The sequence below is a fragment of the Ornithodoros turicata genome, chromosome 1, assembly GCF_037126465.1.
Source record: "Ornithodoros turicata isolate Travis chromosome 1, ASM3712646v1, whole genome shotgun sequence".
Lineage (NCBI taxonomy): Eukaryota > Metazoa > Arthropoda > Arachnida > Ixodida > Argasidae > Ornithodoros > Ornithodoros turicata.
The window spans coordinates 180,943,793-180,950,925 of record NC_088201.1 but is presented as its reverse complement, the minus strand read 5'-3'; the positions used below and the strand labels follow the sequence as shown (position 1 = coordinate 180,950,925).

Sequence of the window (7,133 nt, the reverse complement as noted above, 5' to 3'; positions counted from 1 at the left end):
GTCGAGTCGTGTACGCGTATCACCCCGTGCTGAGTTGGGCAAACTATCCCAAGCAGCACAATGTACTGAAAGTCGAGTGCAATAGGGGTGGACGGTATGTGTCTTATCAATGTTCTCTAGTTTCACGACTCTGTTCAAGGCCTTCCACCTACCCGTCCACCCCTATTGCACTCGACTTTCAGTACATTTTGCTGCTTGGGATATTCCAGAATTTCTTGGGGTTATCACGTAGCATTGAAGGCAGTGTGCTCTGATAGAATGAGGTCTTGGCTGACTGAGTACTGGTCCGAAATTCTGTTTCGGCTTGATAATACCTCGCCCATGCGTGATTATTTCTTGATAGTTTAGCTTTCCTATATAATCTTTTCTTTTTTTTACTACGAAGACGTTTCAATTTGTTATTGAACCATGGCACTGAGCGTGAAACATTGACAGAAATGGTAGGAACATGAGTGTTCACCAAGTCAAGTTATTTGTTCTTGAAAAGACACCAGTTATCCTCGACTTGGACCTAACATGAAATGAGCCGAGATAATCTTCGTAGTATACGGCAAGTTCAGTGTTTATAGCGTCAAAATTCCCAGCTTTGTAATCTTTTATGAGTTTATTACCCCTCCGTGTGCGCGCGACTTTAATAGACAGAGAGGCGTGGATGAATTTATGATCACTTGGGCCAGCGAATACAGATACAATGGACAAGATATCATGTACTGAAGTGAGGATCAGGTCAAGAATATTTGACGATATGCTGCCTACGAGTGTAGGCTCTCTTACCAATTGCTCGAGGCTGTACAGGCTACATAAATCAACAAAATCGCGCTCTTCTGGGGAGCACTGCAGCTGAAGCCCATTTTTCCATTTAATGTTAGGAAAGTCAAAATCCCCCGTGAGAACTATTTCACTGGATGGACACCTCGTGGTTATATTGTTAAGGACGAGGCGCAGTTCATCGACAAAATCACATGTATTCGGTGGTCTATATAGCACACAGCACAAATAAAACTACGCGACCACAACTGCATACGGGCGCAACATATTTCAAGATCACATTGGATATCTAACAGGTGCGGATACAGAACATTCAATCGGACCTCCCACTCGCTAGAGTTTGCGTCCTCGCAGACGGTGCACGTATCCGCCACTATCTCCGTCACTAGGACCTAGTGCTTCTGATTTAGTTGGGAATTTACTTGTGTGATTTCTAGTGTCATTCACGGTCTCCCAATGTAGTTTAGAGGGCCTTGCCGACCCCGATGGCTGGGAGTTTCCTCCTGACCCTTTTCTCATGTTCTCTTTTTAGTATGTCTCAATGTCAACAAGCAAAGAGCTTGAGGAGTCGGACAGTTCCGGCGGCCCGCTTCCAACCACCAGGCCCACCTACGACAAGCCAGCGGCGTTCACATTCAGTCGCGACGTGGACCGTAGTCTTCGGAAATAAGCCGATCCCCTGGGTCTCCCGGTCGAAGTGGTCCTCTCAAGCCAGACTTCTTCGCGGCACCGACCAGAACCTCGTACCACCTCCGTTCCGCGGGCTGACGCTGGAGGATCGGCACCCGGCGGATCCGCTCCCGCCCCTTTCAGATGAAGAGCGGCGTCTCTTGTGTCCAGTGTGTTCTGTTACCGGAATCAACCGGAAAACGCATCGCCGAGGATCTCTTCATCGTACAAAGTCAGAGGCTGCAAGGGCCGTATCGTCGGTCAGTACAGACGTCAACGCAGCGCTTCGGGTCCTCCAATGTCTTCGACCCGACCTGCTCAAGGACGCCGGGCGTCTGTCAGTACCACAGGACCGCACTGCACCATCAGCAGCTGATGATGTCATCCTGGACATGTTGAACTTTTGAACTTCGTTATGTTGGACAGTTTGGGGGCGTGCGAGTGTGGAAAACTTCCCAAGCAGCACAATGTACTGAAAGCCGAGTGCAGTAGGGGTGGCCGGTATGTGTTTTATCAATGTTCTCTAGTTTCACAATTCTGTTCAAGGCCTTCCACCTACCCGTCCACCCCTATTGCACTCGACTTTCAGTACATTGTGCTGCTTGGGTTTAGTTTTGTTTCGTAACAAGAGATAGCGCTGGATGCGCTAATCCTGAAGTGATGTGTTGTAGCTGCAGATAAAGACGTCTACAAAAGTGTGCTGTGCTGTACTGTGCTGTTAGGAATCCGTCGGGCAGAGCTGTTTTTGGAAGCGACGTATGAAATAAAGCTTTGTTGTTACTGGTTGCATTTTGCACATGCTGTGTCTTGCTTGGCGACGGACGGACGGGCTGACGCCCCGAGGTGGTTGAAACGCGGGTTTCCACAAGCTATGCAGCTAAGCATGGTGAAAGTTGCATGATGAAAGTGTGCAATGTAACCACAAAGACAAAAAGCTGGTATTCAGTGCGAGAAAAAAGAGCGAGTGTGGTACTGTTGCAAGAAGCTCGCAGCTATGGGGTGTGACCATTGACATAAGTACAAAAAAAAATATTTTTTTTATACCGCAACCTCACAATGATATAGCGAGGCCGAATACCCACAAGCTTTGGAGCTACGTACTGGCCAGCTACTAAGTTAACAGCGTCGGATAAAACTTGTCGAGCGAAATGACCGAGTATCACAGTCCTGCTGGAAATAGTAGGCATGCTGCTTCACATTGGTGATTTGGACTGAGGTGCTTGATAGACAGAGGCGACACTGTAACCCACTGCTCGTGGTAGTTTGGTTGATGAGGCTCACAGTGACGATCGAAGCACTACGTTGTCCAAAATGGTGAGAAGTGATTTTATGACAGGGCGTCGGTGCGCTGATAATTTTGTTGCTGTCAGAGGGCGAGAGTATAGTTCGCTTAGATTAAAAGTGACACCCTGGAAGTTTGGTAGTAGAAAATGGAGAATTATGTGCCCTGGATTCTCCATTTGACACGGTTCACTTGCCTGTGGAGGTAACCCGCGATCGTTTGGAGAGAATCACGCGCAAGCACCAGTAGGGGATTGTACCAGGATTACCATGAGACCAGGGGATATACCAGTACACCCCAGATCCTCACTTTCGGGCGGGAAGAGATGGCGGATGCTTTCTCTAAGCTTATAATTTGGGGTTGCATAGTGGGGGAGGGGAGAGGTGAACCTTTTGTTTAAACGGATGCGGGTCACCGTAGCTCACGCGGAACCACCATCAAACGATAAAAGACGCCATGAGGAGTCCCAGAGCTGCCCGCCAATAATTGGCGGAGCTAGTTTTGGCGAACGAAATCTTAACGTCAGTATCGTTTCGTTTTTGCTGTTTTATGTTGCTCATACCAAAGGAGGTTTCCTTAGGTTGTTCAAAGGGGAAAGGGTTCACAGTGAACAAGACTTTTAAAAACAAGAATGAGTTGCGTACTGTACGTTTTACTCTTCTATTGACGATTACGTGTTGATCACATGTATGTAATTTTCTGTTGATGTTTTGTGACTACGTGACTATAAGCCGCGTCGATGTAACGTTACTTACCTTTAACTGCAGCAATGTGTGTATTAATAAACTTCGAAACGTGTCGCCTCATTAAAATCGTCGAACTCACGCACTATCTGTTCCGTCACTAGAGCTTCATCCCAGCGAGACGCTTTGCTTTCGGCTGCTGCTGCTCAGATGGGCTTGGATTGGATAAATATAGTCTACTGTGATCCGCTACGGGCCAACGCCTGCTACCAATGGGACATCTAATGGCGGCCCACAGTATGTGACGCAGCGAATTGTCACCTAGGCCGACCTGAGCTGATATGGTTTTGAGAGGCGTTCGCCCTGCCGCTCTCTTCCCCCTGCATCCTCCAACTCATCACACCATCAAAAACGGCTCGTTCGAGAACTGCGCTGCGTATGCAGCTTTTTCCCCAGAGCTTCGGGTTCAGCTCTCGAGCCAAAATAAATACAATGATTATTATTATAAGGCTAAAACAGTGCAAGAGAAGACACTTTAGACAGGCTACGATTTGTGCGGACATATTTATTTTTTGTACGTCGATTGCTGTCGACGCATGAATAATTGTGCAGAAAATTTTGACATCGTATCGTCGTCAAGATAAGAACACGAACAGAACTAGATATCGTTCAGCCAGCACGCTTCTCTTCATTTTTCTTCTGTAACATCCTCGTTAGATCCAAGACACAACGCAGCTCCGTCCTTCGAACCCGCGCTGTCGTTCTGTTCGTGTCGCGTCCGAGCCGAGTTGTCTTCTGCGTGTGTACGTTCATGCTCGCGGAGGACGTCGCTCCGGCTGAATGGATTCCCGCAAACCGCGCATACAAAGGGTTTCTCCCCGGTATGAGTTCTCTGGTGCCGCCTTAAACAGTATCTGTCATGGAATGAGTTTCCACATGTTTCACATAGGTGCCTGACCTTTTCATGCACGCGTTCGATGTGGCAATCTAAACTACACTTCACAGCGAAAGCCTTTGCGCAAAAGGTGCAGACGAACGGACGTTCACCAGTATGGGTTCGTCGGTGATTTCTCAACCTTTCCAGGTTGGTTGTGCTGTATCCACAGGGGGAACATAGGTGTGGACCTCCCGGGTGGTGGTGCATGCGTTTGACGTGTCGGGCTCGGTAGGCTTCGGTGGAGAAATGCCTATCGCAGGTTGGGCAGCGAAATGACCTCGGTAGACAATTCGCCGCAGTCATAGCTGTAAACGGAGATAAAGTTTCCATGTAGACCACATCCGATTTTGTGTGCGAGTGAGAGGCCTAAATCATAAACGGAACATTGTGATACATTTCGCTGTTGGTGTTTGTTAATAATAGCCGTATTTGTTTGACAAGACGATGCTTTGAAAAAGCTCGATGTATTAACACTCTGTACGTCATCCAGAATTTTCCTTTATATTTTCCATTACCAACGTAGCATTGGTCCTTACATGGAAAAGTCCATGGAGGAGGTAGGAAGAATAAAATTCGAAAGGTTTGAGGCATCTTCTCTAAACGGTAGGCTTTCGTGAAAAATGTGCGCGAGTCTGATGGCGAGCAGATTCTTCACGAAAGCTTGCCAGTAACGTCATACTTCGGTACCGGTTCGCTGGATTTCCACCAGTCTAGGTTAGTAATACTAGGTGTTGATATTATTAATAACAATGCAAATATTAATGCGGTCTTCACGTTACACGCATGGTTTGTCTTCCTACAGGGGTGCTAGCGTTTGGATTTCAGAGAAAAATGGTAAAGAGAAAAATGGCTGGGACAGTGAGAACATGTCTTTTTATAAAGTGATTAAGCATTATGTGTAAGGTCAAAAGGGACGATATCTTATGAAAGATAACTTGGAACGTACAGAAGTTACAAAACAACAGCGACGTAAAACTGTACCGTGGCAACGTGTCACGAACTATATCGGCGACCAGCGAAATTGCTCACTAGTGGAGACACAAAGTAAAGGGTTTAGCCATGGTACAGATGACGCAGTGGTTACATGCTTGTAACATAAGTATTATTAACCAGACATCCTCGCATGATTACATCACTCCTAGCCAAATGCAATCACAAGGCACACCATGCAATGGAAACTGCCGCAAACGAGACGAGCGTTGTCATGCAAAGCCACTTATTGTATATGAATTCTGCAATTCCCATTAAAATTATTGTATTAGTATTATCCACGTAGTGCAAATACAATCCTAAGGATCCTTACCACGACCAGCTTCGTCCTGCCCTGTTGTAGCCATCGGTGTTCAAAGCTGACGTCCCATTTTTCCTCTGCAGGAGGTCTCCTATGGGACCGGCACAGGCAACCACCGAGTCATTTGAACTTCCGCGCGGATAATGTTCTTGCCGTCGTCATCTTCGCGGGGCATGTTTTCACTTCTTTCTTTTCAGCTGTTGGTTGTTTCTTGGTGGTTTAGTTCGAGGCGATATCGCTGCTCGCAAAGACAACCTGCTACGGTCACCACCTCCACCACTACCACCGCGGTATACCTGTTGATATAGCAAGATGTCTTTGCAGCAGTCACTGTGAAATATCCCTCAAAGCAGTCGACATTCATGAATCGCAGCTGAGAAGGCCATGGCAGAGGAACCCCCACAGCTACAACAGGAATGTAAAGGGAACAGACTAAGGCGTTGCCCCGACCTGACGCCGCCATTAACTTGGCCACTGCGCAAAGCTGCGCGAAGTACAGGAGCAATAGTTCGCTTCCCTTGCTAAGTATGTTGTGCCAGCAAACTGCCCGGATCTCTAAGAACTCAAACACCCGATTTGGCTGCAGACAAACGCTACGGACTTCAAACGGTGCGGCGAACAAGGTGAACTGCAGCCACAAGCCACACGTTGAAAAAACACATTTTGCAAACCACACGTTGACGTCTCCAGATGAGGAAGTGCATGTCAATTGAGAACGACTGACCAACCGTAACGTCTCCGCTAAACAATTTTTCATGTATATTAATAATGCAAATTTTGCAATCAAGACTACTATCCATCACGAACTCACCTGACTTGAAATACTCCGCCGGAAGTCTACTACGCTGAAGCATAACGCTCTTGACGCCATAGTTCCCTACAGAGAGGAAATAATAAGCTGACAACACTAACAGTGTCGCCACCACAGCCACCTGTCCACACGCCGACTCTTTCGCCACAAAGGGCATTTGCCATGGGCTGTTCTTGTAGACTCTTCCTCTACTGAACCGACGCAGACAGCAAAGATACCACCTGCAACTCACCCGTTCCAGCAGACGACTACAATGGCCAGAGCTCCTGGTGTTGGCACAATAATAAACTTTTCACTCGTTTCACCACTGGAGGGGAACTACTGTACGTACTCACGCGAGGGCACATCCAGAGCCCTTGTAGCAGTGCCCCCTTACAAAAATATATATGTGCAGTCAATTGAAGTTCAATTGACTACAGTCAATCATGGACGGTGAGGGGTCAATCGAGAGTCAATTGAGCAATGATCGACTTTTCACTAAATTTCTATTGAAATTTGGCCGGTGCTTTTTAATTGACCGGCTATTGACCTCAGGAGATTGACTTTTGACTTCCTTTTTGTGGATTTTTCACTGGTTTCCGTGGAAGGCTGTGCTTTCTATTGACCTCAGAAGATTGACTTTTAACGCCTCGCATATGACGTTTCATTGCTGACAGTGTTGTTTTTATTGGTCGGCTATTGCCCATAGCAGG

The 7,133-nt window shown here is 47.1% G+C and overlaps 1 long non-coding RNA gene across 1 annotated transcript; it reads right to left on the bottom strand.

Annotated features, from left to right (window-relative positions):
• Positions 1-3,947: 3,947 nt before the first annotated feature.
• On the bottom strand, positions 3,948-6,244 carry LOC135373578 (uncharacterized). Its single transcript, XR_010416505.1, has 2 exons — positions 5,643-6,244; positions 3,948-4,644 (listed from the first exon to the last, which is right to left on the bottom strand). It is a non-coding gene; the product is annotated as an uncharacterized LOC135373578 (long non-coding RNA).
• Between the last annotated feature and the right edge of the window lie 889 nt (positions 6,245-7,133).